Source organism: Miniopterus schreibersii, assembly GCF_964146895.1.
Source record: "Miniopterus schreibersii genome assembly, chromosome: 13".
In the NCBI taxonomy this organism is placed as follows: Eukaryota; Metazoa; Chordata; class Mammalia; order Chiroptera; family Miniopteridae; genus Miniopterus; species Miniopterus schreibersii.
Genome location: NC_138113.1, coordinates 7,435,116 through 7,449,052, shown reverse-complemented (window position 1 = coordinate 7,449,052; position 13,937 = coordinate 7,435,116).

Genomic DNA, 13,937 nt, shown 5'->3' with positions numbered 1-13,937 from the left:
TCCGGTGCTGGGTCCAGGCCAGCCTCTGACACCAGACCCCAGGTGTGTCCTAGGGACGTAGGGAGGGACCATTCCTGGGTCCTGTACCTGTGGGTGGAGCAGGGACTGCAGGCTCCAGGCAGCTTGGCAGAGTGAAGGATGCTACTCTCCTGATACATTGTGCTAAGATTTGGAGGCTGGGACGCAATCCTCAGATCAACGGACACTTAAAACACCTGTTTTCTGCCAGGCCCTGGGTGACAGCGAGGGCACAGTTGTGGAAGAGGCTGCCCGGATTTAATTAATGCTGCTGCTGAACTTACTATGGGCCAGACACTGCTGGACACAGCACCTGGCTTACTCCATTCACTACTGAAAACTCCTAATGCGGCAGAGAGAGCACTGCTATTAACGATCCCCGATTTTCAGACAAAAGCTGCCACACGCACAGCAAGGATCTTGCCCAAGATTGCGTGCAGGTGAGCGGTGGAGCTGGGGTTTCACAAGAGCAGCCTGGCCCCTGAGGCCACAGTGGGCCATGCACAGAGAAGGTGGCACTAGACCAGGGAGGGTGCCCCTCCACCAGCAAGATTTTGAGACCCCAGCTTTCTGGGCCACCTGCTCTTGTTATATCCCAGTAGGTTAAACTGCACCCCAGTCCCACCCTGTTCTCTGCTGAATCCTCTCTTCTGCTTCCTGCTCTTTCTGGGTCACACCTCTGGCCTTTCCCCAGGGCACTGTCCAGATGGGTGGTTCCAAAACAGGCTTGACTTAACAGTAAAGAAGCTAAAATGTGAAGGGGTCTTCAAGTCCCTTGGGCACCCTGGCCTCAAGGGATTTCTCTCGGCCCATCTCTCCCCAGGCCTCAGGTTGTGCCCCACTTCCCAGGCCTCGACCCCTTCTCTCCTCTTTTCTGCTTTCCTAAGACTCCTGGCCACGCCTGGAACCGAGCAATTGAGTAAGATTGCATTTCCCCTCACCTTTGGATCGCGTCCATGTGGCTTGGGTGTGTGCTCCACAGTGTTTCGGGATGAGGGATTCACTGAATTTTCCACTAAAAGTTCATTTCCGTTATTTTCTGAACAAATGAGCCATCTTTGACTGTGTCGCCTCCTTAATTTTCGGCCAGCTTCTGCCTGAAATCGCTCTTTCTGCCTCGCTCGCCTCCAGGGCTTTGCTGGGGACAGCACTGGGGTTTCAGCCTGTTCACAGGGAGTCTGGGGTCCAGGGGGAGACAGACAGGTGAGTGCAGTTTCAGTGACAGTGCTGTGTGGGCTGGTGGCATCGGTCCCAGAGGCGGTGCTTCACTGGGTCTTGAAAGACAGATTCTAATTGACCTGAAACAAGGGCCAGAAGGGTTCCAGGCAGAAGGCACAGCTTTGGGGAAAACAGGAACTCGAGAGGCTTCATGCCAGATGTGAACTGAGGCAGGTGCGGGAAGAGGTGCGGCTGGACCCTCTCGGAGGGCCTCAGGGGAGCCAGAAGCCACAGGGTGAAGCCCAAAAGATTAGGAGTTGCAGAGGGATGGGGGTGGGGGGACTGGATCCCAACGGCAGTGAAGAGGCTGATGTGGGGAGGGATGGAAAGGGGGGTTGGGTTTGAGAATTTGTTAAGAGGTAAAACTGGCAGGACCTGTGAGGCTTGTCCCCAGTTCCACAGTGGCACCTTGCACTCCCCTAAGTACACTAAGTGGAGCCTGAGGGAAAGGTGCCGGTGATGAGGCTGTCCTCTGAGGTGGCAGTCAGGGGTGGGGCTGGAAGGACAGACGTCCCAGAGCTGGGCCTCCAGGGGGTGTCTCATGCCCCCAGCCAGGTTAGGCACTAATTGATGGTAGGTGGACCTAAAACAGCATCTGGGAGAGAAGTCCTTTAAAAGGGTCTGCAGGGGACTATTCCTTGGAGCGGAGTGCTAGTGCCATGTTCCACCTGGGAAGCACCCTGTCCACCTCTCTGCCTAACTCCACCCCACCTTCCTCTCCATCCTGGCAGGAGAGAAAGGTGGGCGGAGATGGGCTCAGGGTTCCTGGAGCAGGAACTGGGGGAGGGCCATGGGTGGGGAGCCTGGAGGGGCTTGGGATCCTGCTAGCTCTGCCTGGCTGGGGACACAGCCCCTATCTGGCTGTCTCCCTCCCTCTCACTCCCCAGCGCCACTGCACCCCCACCCAGTGCCTATCTTTGGGCCACGCCAGCTTTGCTCCTACTCAGGGTGCGTGACTGTGCCCCCAAGTCAGGCCCTTAGCAGTGTTGTGTCCCACGCCTGCTCAACTTCCAGGATGGGCTCAGAGCTCCTCCAGGGAGAGGCACTGAGTCCTCTGTGCCCTTGTAACTTCTGGGCCACTCGGCACCTCTCGGCATGTCCTCAGAGGTGTCTGTTTCCCACTAGCTTCCTGCTACCCTGGTGCATTTTGAGGGCAGATATTTTATCATGACCCAGCAAGAGGCAGGGGCTCACGGCAAATATGGGCGTCTCTGCCTTCAGGTGCTCACTGTGACCGCCCGGTGCTCTGAAAGTCAAGCCATCTTTAGAAGCTTATTAACTGTGCACCCACCAGAAAGGCAGATATTAGAGAAAGACAGTTGTTGGAGGGCATGTGGAGCAACCAAAACTCCCGTGCGGTTGAAAGGTGTGCCAACTGATACGGGCACTTTGGAAACCAAAGGTAAACACCTGCCCACCCTTCAATCCAAGCAGAGCGAGAGCATGGGTCTGCCGGCAGGTGTATGTGGGCATGTTCCCAGCAGCTTCATCCGTCACAGCCCAAATGTCCATCCACGGGAGAATGGATAAACTGTGCTATGTTCCTGCAATGGAATACTACTCAGCAATGAAAAGGGACAAACCATCGCTACAACATACAGTACAGATGAGTATCGCAGGCCATATATTAAAATGCAAGAAGCAGACACAAAAGAGCTCATATTGTATAATTCCATTTACATAAAGTTCAGGAACAGGCAAAATGAATCAATGGTCATAGAAGCCAGTGGTACCTCTGCTGGGGGTGTGGTATTGTCTAGGCAGGGACTCGAAGGAACCTTTCTCTGAAAGGTTCTCTGGAATGTTCTCTGGCTTGATGTAGGTGGTGATTACAAGGGTGTATGTATATGTAAATAAATCAGGTTATACGCTAAAGATGAGTGTACTCTGTATATGCTATTCAGTAATAAGAAAGTTAAAGGGGGGGGAAGCCTATAAAAGGACTTCTGAGATTCTAATTAGTTCCTTTAAACTCCACTGTAGCTTTTCTAGCAGGAGCGAGGGAAGCCCACATGGCCTACGTTTTCTTCAGGATCCCAGAGGATTCTAATTTATGGGCAGAGAGGCCCAGGGCAAAAGCTGTGCTCTGTGGGCTGAGCGGAGCGAGCCGCTGCTTCCCAGGCCTGACAGGCCCGAGGAGCAGGCCCCCTCCTCTGCCAGGAGGGTGGGCACAGCCCAGCAGGCAGCCCTAATGACCCTCCCCTCCCATTGCAGCCAGATCCCTGCTCTCCCTCTGGTTCCTGGAACCTGCCCGACGCGGTGGTGTTTCCAGCACTTAAGGCGGGGAGCTAAGCCGCTCCTCCACTCCAGGAAAATATTTGTTCAGGGACTTGGCACCCGCAGGAGAGGAAATAAAAGCCACCTTGGAGCCGAACAGGCGGCTCTGCCGCGTTGCTTTGTCTGCCCCTCCAGATTGCCTCTGAGGCCCGAGGCCTACCGTCGGGGGCCAGCCCAGGAATCCCACCCCACACACAGGCTGGCTTTGGGGATAAGCCTGGGGTGCCAGCCGTCTGTTCCTCCCATTCAGGAGTCATCTGTCAGTTCAGTCGGCAAATGTTTATGGAGCCTCCTGCATGCCAGGCACAGCGCTGGGCTCTGGACCTTCTCGGTGACCCAGGCCCTGTCTTTACCATCAAGGCTGCTGTGAGGTGTTGAGGGAAGCTGACCAGTAGAAAGGCCATTAATGGGGTCTAGGAGCACTGGCCAGGGTGCTGGGAGCCAGCCTGGCGGGGCAGGGTGGCCACCGGGGGAAGATGGGTCTGGCACCCGGAGTCAGGCTGAGGATGAATGAGGCAAATTAAGGGGCGATCAGGCAGAGTATTCCAGGTAAATGGAACAGCAAAGGCCCAGAGACAAGAGGGGGCATGGGGCTTTGGGGTGTGGAAGGCGGGTGGGGTGGGCTGTGGGAGACCCAGGGGCCAGGACACCAAGGGGAATCAGCTGCTGGCTGGCACCACAGACCTCTCAGCATGAGTCCAGGAACATGGACTTTCCCCCCGGGGCAGCGAAAGTTATTGTTTTGCAACATTTGAACACATTGATTTTGATTCCTTTGATTTAGAAAGGCCTGAAGAAAACCAAATCAGTCTCACATCCCACCACCCAGATAGTGCCTGATGCCACTTTAAAAATTCAAACACTGCGCACATGATGAGAAACCCAAGCGGGGCAGAAAAGGACCCGTGAAAAGTGGAAGCCTCTCTCCACCTGTCTCTCTGGCCAAAGGCAATTCCACTTAACAGGCCTCCCTTGTGTGGGTCCAGAAATACTTTCCACACATATACTTCTGAGGATAAGTCTGCTTTTAAGTAGTTGCACTGAAGGGATGGCTCTGTTCGCAGCTAACCTTTCCGGTTCCGTTTCAGCACATGGAGCCAGTCCTGCCCCCACGCTTCCTAGTGTCCGAGGAGCATTCAGCTGTGCGGACGGGTCACTGACTCAGCCCTTCGCTCTGGGTGGTCCTCTAGGTGGGCGTCTATTTCCAGGCTTTGCTATTGTCAGCGCGTCGGGATGAGGCAGCCATTGCCAGGCCTCGTCTGATTCAGACAGTGACCTGGAACCAGTCTCCACCCGGCACCTTTCCAGCAGTGAGTTCTGACCGAAGGGGATGTTCCTGACCATCACCCTCCAAAAGTTCCACCCATTTGCCACACCTGTCACCATACTCAGACTGTGTGCAGAAGTCCCAGGGACCACCCTTCGCCTGCCACCACAGGCATCACCAAACCGTTGCATTTTCTTTTCCCACGGGGGTAGAGAATGGACGTGACATCAGGTGGTTGCTCGGACATTTGTTTATTTAATTTTCAAGGAAGTGAGGAATCTGTAAGTTTCGGCCAGGTGTATTTCCTTTTTCCTAGGGGAACTGTTTTGCATATTTTGGGGCCCATTTTTCTAATGGGTCCTTTGTCTATTTCTCACGGACTGCCCCGGGTTCCTAGTGTGGGACTGATGCTGAGGGAGTGGCTTTAGCATCTGAAATATCGCTCTTGTTGCTGCTTGAGGGGCACAGCAGGGCCCCTGTGAGAGGCGCAGGGCTTGGAGCGAGCGGTGGCCTTGGGAAGGACACTGTGAAGGCCTTCAGGAAGGAAGACCAACAGGACCAGCCAGTCGATTGATTTTTTGCGCAACAGTCCAGGGCACTCTTGGGTCAATGAAAAAAACCACTGCTCACTGCCCCCCCCCAAAAGTTGTGACACAGGGTTTGCATTCATAAGTCACATAGTTGGGCCTGTGCCCCCTTGGGCCACCTGCCTGGTAGTTTGTGCCCCTCCTTTCCTGACTGTGTGGGGCATGAGAGGGATGGGGTGACAAGGAGGAGGGAGGTGTCAAGGACGGTTCCCAGGTTCCCACTTCAAATATTATGGTCCCATAAACCATGGAAATGTCTCAGAAATTCCAGCATTTCAGCATATAGCTGCTGATTGACCCACAGCAGTCAGCATTGGGCTCCAGCCATCCAGAGTTCTGTCACTTGGAAGCCCATGGCACTCCCCTAGACCACTGCTGTTTCCTGTGTCACCTGTTCTGCTCACAAAGGACCACCTGGACAGAAGGTGGGGGAGGCCCTCCTCGGCTGAGGCTGCTCTCGAAGGCCCTGAGGCTATTCCCAGCCCTGGGAAGTGGTGGCCTCCCTGAAATGCCTGGGTGCTGGTGCCAAAGTCAATAATGATAACCTGCCCTGCAGGAAACCATGGTCACAAGGATACAAACAACTGGGAGAGGGCGGAGCTCATTTCTCCCCCATCCCCAGCCCCCTCTTTGGCCCTCTGTGCTAGAGACAGCCCAGATCCAGGGTCTGAGGGATGTCCCTTCCCCCAGTAGGGAGGTAAGCATGGGCAGTGCCCCTGTTCCTGTCCTGCAGCTCTCCTAGGACTCTGGCCAAAAAGGTGGCACTGGGCTCTGCCAGGAAAGGCCCCAGAGAGCGACTGGGGCCCCTGGGATAGCTCTTCTCCTGGAGCCCTGGGCTCTGAGCTGGCCACTCCGTATACCTCACCCTCAACATGACCACTGAGACCTCTTCTGGGTCAGGGGTTGGGACTCAGAGACCCCAGACCATAGCCCTGGCTTCTGCAGAGCCCACAGTTTTATGGCAAGGACAGACATGCATTATTAAATAGCACAGATGTCCAAGGCAGGACTAGGAACATAGGTGAAGGGCACTAATCCAGCTTGGGGAGCTAGAAGAACAGCCTGGAGGAGGAAACATCTGAATAGAGTATTATCAAAGGAGCTGGCCAGGCGGGGACAGGAGAGGGGTGTCTTGGGCAAGTGCCCCTGCACATAGGTGCCATCCAGTGTTCAGAGTCTGTGTCGGGTGTGGGAAAGCAGTGAGAGATGAGGCTAGAGGGACAACTGGGGCCAGTAAAGCAGGGCTTTATAGGTCAAGGTCAAGGGTGAAGGGAATAGGCGGTGATGAGCTCGAGCTATTCTCCCAGCTGTGAGAGCCGATTGTGCACTGTTCCATGACCTCATGCTGGTAGTTTGAAACTGGCCATGGTGGGAATATTTACACCATGGGAACTGGCAAGTGCTACAAATCAGAGCCAGTTGTTAAAACAAAAAAACAAAAACCAAGAACAAAAACAAAAAGGGCAGCCTTTGGTGGATTTTAAAGGAGGGCATGCAATAATTAGCTCTTTCTCAGAAGGATGCTCTGGCTGTTGCAGTGTGAATGATGGGTGGGAGGGAATGGGCTTGGAGCCTGGAGCTGGGCCCTGGATGACCCCCTGAGAGGCTGCCGAGGAGGGCTGGTAGTGGGAGAGGACAGGCCCCTGGTTACCTGACCGGTGTTGGCTCAGCCTGGAGGGGGGTGGAGGATTGGGTAGCTCCGGCTGCCCTCCGCAGCCAGAGCCTGAGGATCCGCAATAAAACCCTTAATGGAAAACACCTGGGCTCTGCCCCAGCCAGGCTGTGAGCTGGGGAAGGGGGGGATCAGGGGACTGGAAGTGAGGGTGGAGGAGGAAGGACCTTGCACTCCATCCATTTATTTGCTCGCCCATCAGCTCGTCCAAGTGTTTCACCCAGCGCCCTGGGCCTGGGCCTGGGCCTGGGTCAGGAGAACGGGCACTGAAGGAAGAGGGGCTAAAGAAGACACAGTGATGGGATCACTGAGCTAAAGCGTCGACTGTATGGGGGTTAAATCTATGAAAGCTCTGGTCAGGGTCACGGAGAGTCAGAGCCATAACCAGGTTGGGTCCTGGGTCTCCATGTCCCAGAGTCCTGTGTGGGGGGGGGCTGCATGGATTGGTGAGTGCGCAGGAAGGATGAAGTCCCCTCCTACTGTATCCCTCCCTCCGTCCCAGGATGCACGGGGGAGGGAATGTCTGAGACTCCAAAGGGGAGGCCTGGCTGATCCCAGCATCCACCAGAGCTTGGCCTGGCCCAGCCTGGCTTTCAGATCAGAACTGACACATAGGCTTTAGTGCCTGGAGACCTGGAGTGGCCATGGCAGTGGCTGGGCTCCAGGCCCTCCACCCCTCCTTCTCCTAAGGGGCTCACTAGCAGGGCAGGACTTGCCTGGACTGGGAGGGCACTTCCAACCAGGCAGCACTTCTTTCTGGCTCCTCGAGATGGTTCAGGGCTGGTGCAGAAACAGCCATGGGCTCCCAGGCCCTGTGCTGCCTAATAGAGTCCTCGGGCTTTTGGTTGCAAGTGCCAGTGGTCACCGGCCAAGTGAATCAGAAATTGGAAAAAAGATGTTTTGGCTGGGGGGGGGGGGGGGGGGTGCCACTTGTGAGCTGAGTTCCTTGGGCACCTCCCAAGCCCTCCTTCCCCCCCAAATTCTGCCCAGAGACCAGTAACCCCAGGTACAGCCTTGGGGCATCAGGGACACAAGAGCATCTCTGTGTACATCAGAACAACGCCTCCTCTGGGCAGATCCAGCGCTGTGGCACATGGCATGGTAAGTAGACATGGCCTGGACGCAATTAGAATGAAGGACGCTTCCTTCAAACAGATACAGTCCTTGGGCAGGGACTGGTGCGCACAGATGTGCCCATTGCCCCCCCCCAGCACTCCCTCCAGCAGCCCTAGTTTGTATGCAAACTACAGTCTCCACGACCTCTCTCTCCACCCTTTCCCCATCCATGGGCCACTCCAGCCCTCAGTAATAAACAGCCCTGAGAAGGATGGCAGGCACTTGGAGGGTGGGAGGAGTGTTGTGAAGGCAGAAATCCTCACCCACTTTAAGGCTGTGGGCGGTGTAGCTCACTGTGAACCCCACTCTAACCACCCACCTCCCGCTGACAGTTCTGAGAAGGCCAGGCCACTTCCAGGAGGGGTAGCCCCATATCCTCCTGGGCACCACGTGGGGAGGGAGGCTCAGACATCTGGAGATGAAAGGGCTGTCCCTCCAGGGATTCCCTCTGGTGCCAAGTGGTCTCATCCGGCCCCCACCCCACCTCCAGACACACAGAGTCACCAGCGCAGCCGCAGATCCCGCTGGGTAGAGGAACCAGCCTTGCCAGCTGGGCTAGGAGAGGTGGTCACCTTCATCTCAGCCCTGAAAGCTGAACACCCTCCCCAGCACCCTGGCCTTCTTCTGACTCGCCCCTTTAGGGTGAGTCCTCTGGGAAAGGAGGAGATGGGCACAGAGCTAGAGCCAGCAGGCCCAGGGACTCCACCTAGAGTTGGGGTTCATTCCTTCCCTCCTGGGCCTCAGGCAGTGAGAGGCAGAGCTGGGATGGAACTCAGAGCTGCCTGGCTTCAAAGCCTCCTCCCAGCATCCGCGGTCCCTGCGCCAGCCGGGGCAGCTGGGGCCTAACTGCAGCATGCCGCTCAAGGCATCCTTCACATGATTTCATTTATTGATTGATTTTTAATTTATCTTTATTGTTGAAAGTATTACAGATGTTCCTTTTTGTTTTCTTTTTTAGGGCATGGCAGGCCCCTCGACACTACTCCACACATGTGGATTTCTAGAAGTCACAAAACTGTGAAAATCCTTAGGGTTCTTGATGCCACGTCCTCGATGTTGAGGTTCAGAGAAGGAGAGTGATTTCCGGGTCAAAGGGGGAACCAAGACCTCCCGGGTCAACTTGCTCCCAGCCCAGTGCTCTTTCCGCAGCTCAGGCTGTCTGTCAGAAACCATTTGGTTAGACTGCAGGTACATGGGCCCCGTATTATGACCAGGACCTCCTTTCCACGCAAGGACAAGGTCCCCCCGAGAAGCAGAAGCAGCTGCACCTCCCTCCGTGACTGTAGCTATCACATGAGGCCACCCTGTCCTTTGTCCCATTACTGACTCACAGAAGAGCAGTTAGTTTCTCGAGGGAAAGGAGCGTGGTAAAGAGCACCAAGGGGCTGAGAGCTCCCTGGAGGGGCAGTTGCTAAGACCAGACCCCAGGTCTGTGCTGCCTGGAGGAAGCCCAGAAGCTGCCTTCAAAGCCTGGGGCAGGGCCGAACCCACAGAGAGAACCCCGGTGGCTCTTAGGGGCCAGCTCCCCTGGCCAGCAGAGCGGCGAATGGAGAGAGGGTGGTGAGCTGAGGGGCTGGAGCTGAGGAACTGGTCCTTCACTGGGTCCCAACTGAGCACCTCTGGGCGCCCAGCCTGGGCTCCCCTCTGCAATAGGTACTCTGCACTTAGGGCTCCCCAACCCCCAGTCCTGCGGGGAAGACACAGCAGGCTTCCCGCACTTGGCCCTGAGCTGGACTCTAAGCCCCATAGGAGGGAGGGAAGGAGGCAAATGCTGGCTGAGGGCTGTGGGTGTCAGGGTGGGGCTCTCAGGCGGCCTAGAAGAATTTCCCCATGGGAAAAGACTAGGGATTTATATTTTAAAAATAGGAAACTAGGAAACCAAGGTTTTGCGGGAGAGGTGAGTTGGTGTCAGGGTGGGGTGGGGTGGGCTGGGCCCTGGCCTCTGGGTGGTGGTGATGTGGGTGCTGGCTTTCCAGAAGCAGGCCACCCCGAGGGCATGATGGGCTCAGGTGACAGTGATGGCGAGGGTTCGTGGGCTCGTTGGGTGCCCCCAGGCAGGGCGCTCAGACAGCACAGTCAGTGTGCCCCCCGCCCGCTCAGCGCCTCTTCGGGCAGGGGCAGCTTTCCCTTGGGCCGTCTGGACACTCCCTTTGTCCTGTTCAGGAGGGCCTTCCCTCTCTCTGCTGGCTCTCCCCACAGCTCCCTGGGTGCCATGGGCAGCCACCTGGGAGAGGGATCCTCAGGATTTGGGTCCACACAGGAAGGAGCCAGCCTCTGGGGGAGCAAGAGCCCCAGGACAGACCTGCAGCTTCTCCTCACTCCTCCTCACCCCACATGCGATTCTGGCCTCTGCTTTTTCTAATTACTTTCTCAGCAGCTGATTCTCAGACTGTCAGCACTCACAGGGTGGGCTTCCAGGAGGAGGTGGTTACTGAACTGGATCCTGGAATGCAAGAGGCTCTGTCTGTGACTCTGGAAACTTCCAGGAGTTTCTAGGAGCCTTCCAGGAGAGGGCTGAGGCTGTGCGTGGCCTCTCATTCCCCACCATCACTCTGACCCACAGATTCTCCCTGGGCAAGTGGGAGTGGGGCTGGGGTCTGAGCAGTGGGAAGAAGCCAGGACTAGATTGAGGAGCTCTCTGAAGAATTTTGTCTGTCTGGTGGGATCTTCAGGTCTGGCCACTGCCTGGGGACACAGAAGGGGGTGTTTAGGCCCCAGAGGGAGAGAGAGAGACAGGGATGGGCAGAGAGAGGGAGGGGGGTGAGGTGATTTCTCCTCACTGCCTTCACCATCCTAAACATAGGAGCTTTCCTGGCTCTCACAGCAGCATTCTTGGGGGTCTCTGTGGCAAGGCACCCCTCCTCTCTTTTCCCTGGAGCCCCTGGTGATTTTGGGGCCAGTGGTGTCCACCCCTAAAGGGGCCTTCTCTCCACGCTGTGTTGCTGTGTGGGCTACTGAGGGAATCTGGCTGCTGGTGCCCAGTGCAGACACCTGGTGCCTTTGCCAGGTGCACTGGCTGGAGTGACAGCTGGATGCCGCAGATTTGTGACAGTTACAATGCCGTGCCCCTCCCCAACCCTGCCAGCTAGACTGATGACTCCCTGAAAAGGGGCTAAATGGGGGGTTTGTGACACGGAACATTTGATGTGACCTGAGGACTTCCTATTCAAATGACCCCTGGGGCTCTGACCTTTGAAAGTGTCCCGGGCACGGTCAGAATGAGCCCCGGGAGTCACCCTTCTCTAAGCAGAGTTGTTTTCAGACTGTTCCCACCCTGGGGCACCGTAATCCAGGCTCCCCTACTCCCATTGCCTTGTCTGAGTTGCTGCCACAGAGGCTGCTTGATGGCCTTGAGGCTCAGGAGTCAACAGGGGAATCCCAACAGAAAGCGGATCTTCCCAGGAGAAGGCAGTTTGGGTGCCCCCTCCCCCTCCTCAGGGCACTTAGGAAAATGGATCGCAAAGGGAGCCCTGGGAGCCCAGCACTGAACCCTTAGGCCCTAAAGGCTCCCACATGTGAAACTGCCCAGGGCCCCTACTCGGAGCTTGTTGGGGGCTCAAAGGGTTCCCTGAGAATGTCTGAGCAAGCCCACACTCTGCTGGGACCCCTGTGTCACCCTGCCTCCTGCTCGCTGTGTGGCCCACTGATGTGACCAGCCAGTCGCCAGGCCCGGTTGCCTGAAGCATTACCTGTCCGCCCGCCGGGCTGCCTGCAGAGCCGTCGGCTGAAGCGGGCCTTGCTGGCGGGTAATGAGTGCCAGAGCCTGGGACCCGGGCTGGGGGCGGGGCTGGAAGGCAGGCCGGGGCTGGGGCCAGGGGATGTGCTAATTCACTGCGGGCAAGCGGAGCCAGCCCCTCAGAGGCAGAGGATATAAGGTAAGACTCTAACTGCCCGGTGGTCCCTGGGGGGGAGAGCAGAGAACCCGCGCCCGTCCCGGGAGCGGTAACGCATGGCTGTGCGCAGCAACCGGGAGGCACAACCGGAGTGTTTGATTTCCTGGGAAAAGGCAAACTAGTGGGTGAAGCAATGGAGAAATATTCGACCAAGTGTTTGTTTTGGGGAGGACAGTGCAATAATCAGAAGGCGGCCCAGTTATGAAGGAGCTGAAGACCTGGAGAGGCCTGGGGGGTTATTCCTCCCCCTCCCCCACATGTGGCTTTGCCCAACACTAGGATCCAGTCCGGAGGAAGGCCTGGCTCTGACCTCCTGCCTCCAGCAAACCACAGGAGATGGGTGGTTAAAAGGAAGATTTAAACCAAATGTCCCCCAAATGCAGGTACCCATTAGCCTCCCCGGCTGATGGGCCAAAGCATCCACTGTCAATGTCATTGGCTGGCTGCTCTGGCTTCATTTAATGCATGGCCCCTCTGGGGATGGGGTCCTTGGGACTCTTCCTTGAAGGGGGGAACAGCATGCTCCCATCACTCTCCCGAACCGTGGCCAAGTTCTTGCATCTAGAGCCTTCTCCATGCATCTGAGAGGGAAGAAAAAGGCCAGCAACCAGTATGCAGTGACCACTTTCTAGAGCTCCCAGGCCCTTACTGACATTACGGCCCATCTGGGGAGAGTGGGTGGGTAGAAAAACCAAGGCTGCAGGTACACCTGTGCATTTAGCCACCTGGATATCCTTCCCACAGGCCCCACCTAAACTCATCATTTCCATTCCAAGTACCTGCCTCTTTCCCTGGGCATCCTCTCTCGACATCTCCATGTTCCCAGTTTCCCAAGCCAGAAATGCACCGCATCCGGGGAGTCCCCCCTCGTGCTCCCAGTTCCCCGTTTTACTTCTCAATATGCCTCGGTTCCAGCTCTTCCTTCCCTGTCACCACCACTGTGCCAGGTCACTGCTCCATCTTTCTTCATAAAGATTATAGCAATGGTCTCCTAACTGGGACTTCTCTGTCTCACGAGCTTTGAATCAATTAGCCAGCCAGGTGGTGCTCAAATTAGGGTACGTCGAGGAGAGTTTGTGAAGACGTGGGCAAGGGGTAGGAAGACGCCTAGGACTAGAGAGGTAAGTCTGCCCTGGGCTGTGGCTTTCCCTGAGGGATGCAGCCCACTGGCCGGCACCCTGCAGGGAGGGAGCTGGAGGGAGCCTCAACCCTCACCCTTCTCCCCCCACCTCCTGCTGGGTCTCCCAGTGTCTGAGTCCTCTAGCAGTGGGAGGGCAGAGGGGCCTTTGAAGCTGTCCACACAGGTTGGTCTTCCCAGCACAGGGCAGAGGGAAGAAGCGGGGAGGGGGGATCTTGTGGCCAACTAGTGTCACTCAGAGGCTGGCCCACTCCCCACATGCTCCCCAGGAGGATGTTTCTTTCCAAAACCCTCATCTGAACAAGTTCCCACCTAAAAAATCTTAAGAATGATCAAAACGGTTGTATGAATTAATAAGAGCCACTACCCCCCCCCCCCCACCTGCATTTGACCCCTTTCACAGGACTTTCAAGGTCACTGAAGCTCAGAGAGGCAGACTTGTGGGTCTCACAGCCTGGGCCTGGTGACACAGGACTTTGAGCCTGGGGCTGGTCCTACTGTAACAACACCTCCTCAGGGCCCTGAAGGCACCCCCGGGGGTGGCCCCAGCCCCCTCCAATCTTGTCCCAACCCTGCTTCCCACTCTTGGGGTTCCTGGGCTCTGGCCAATCTTCATAACTAGTTCTCTGAAGTCCCTACACACTCTCACCAACCTGAGCCTTTGTGGCAGGGGTCAGTAAACTGCACCCATGGCCAAATCCCTCCCCATGCCTGGTTTTATGTAGCCTGTGAGCTAAAAACTTTTTGCATG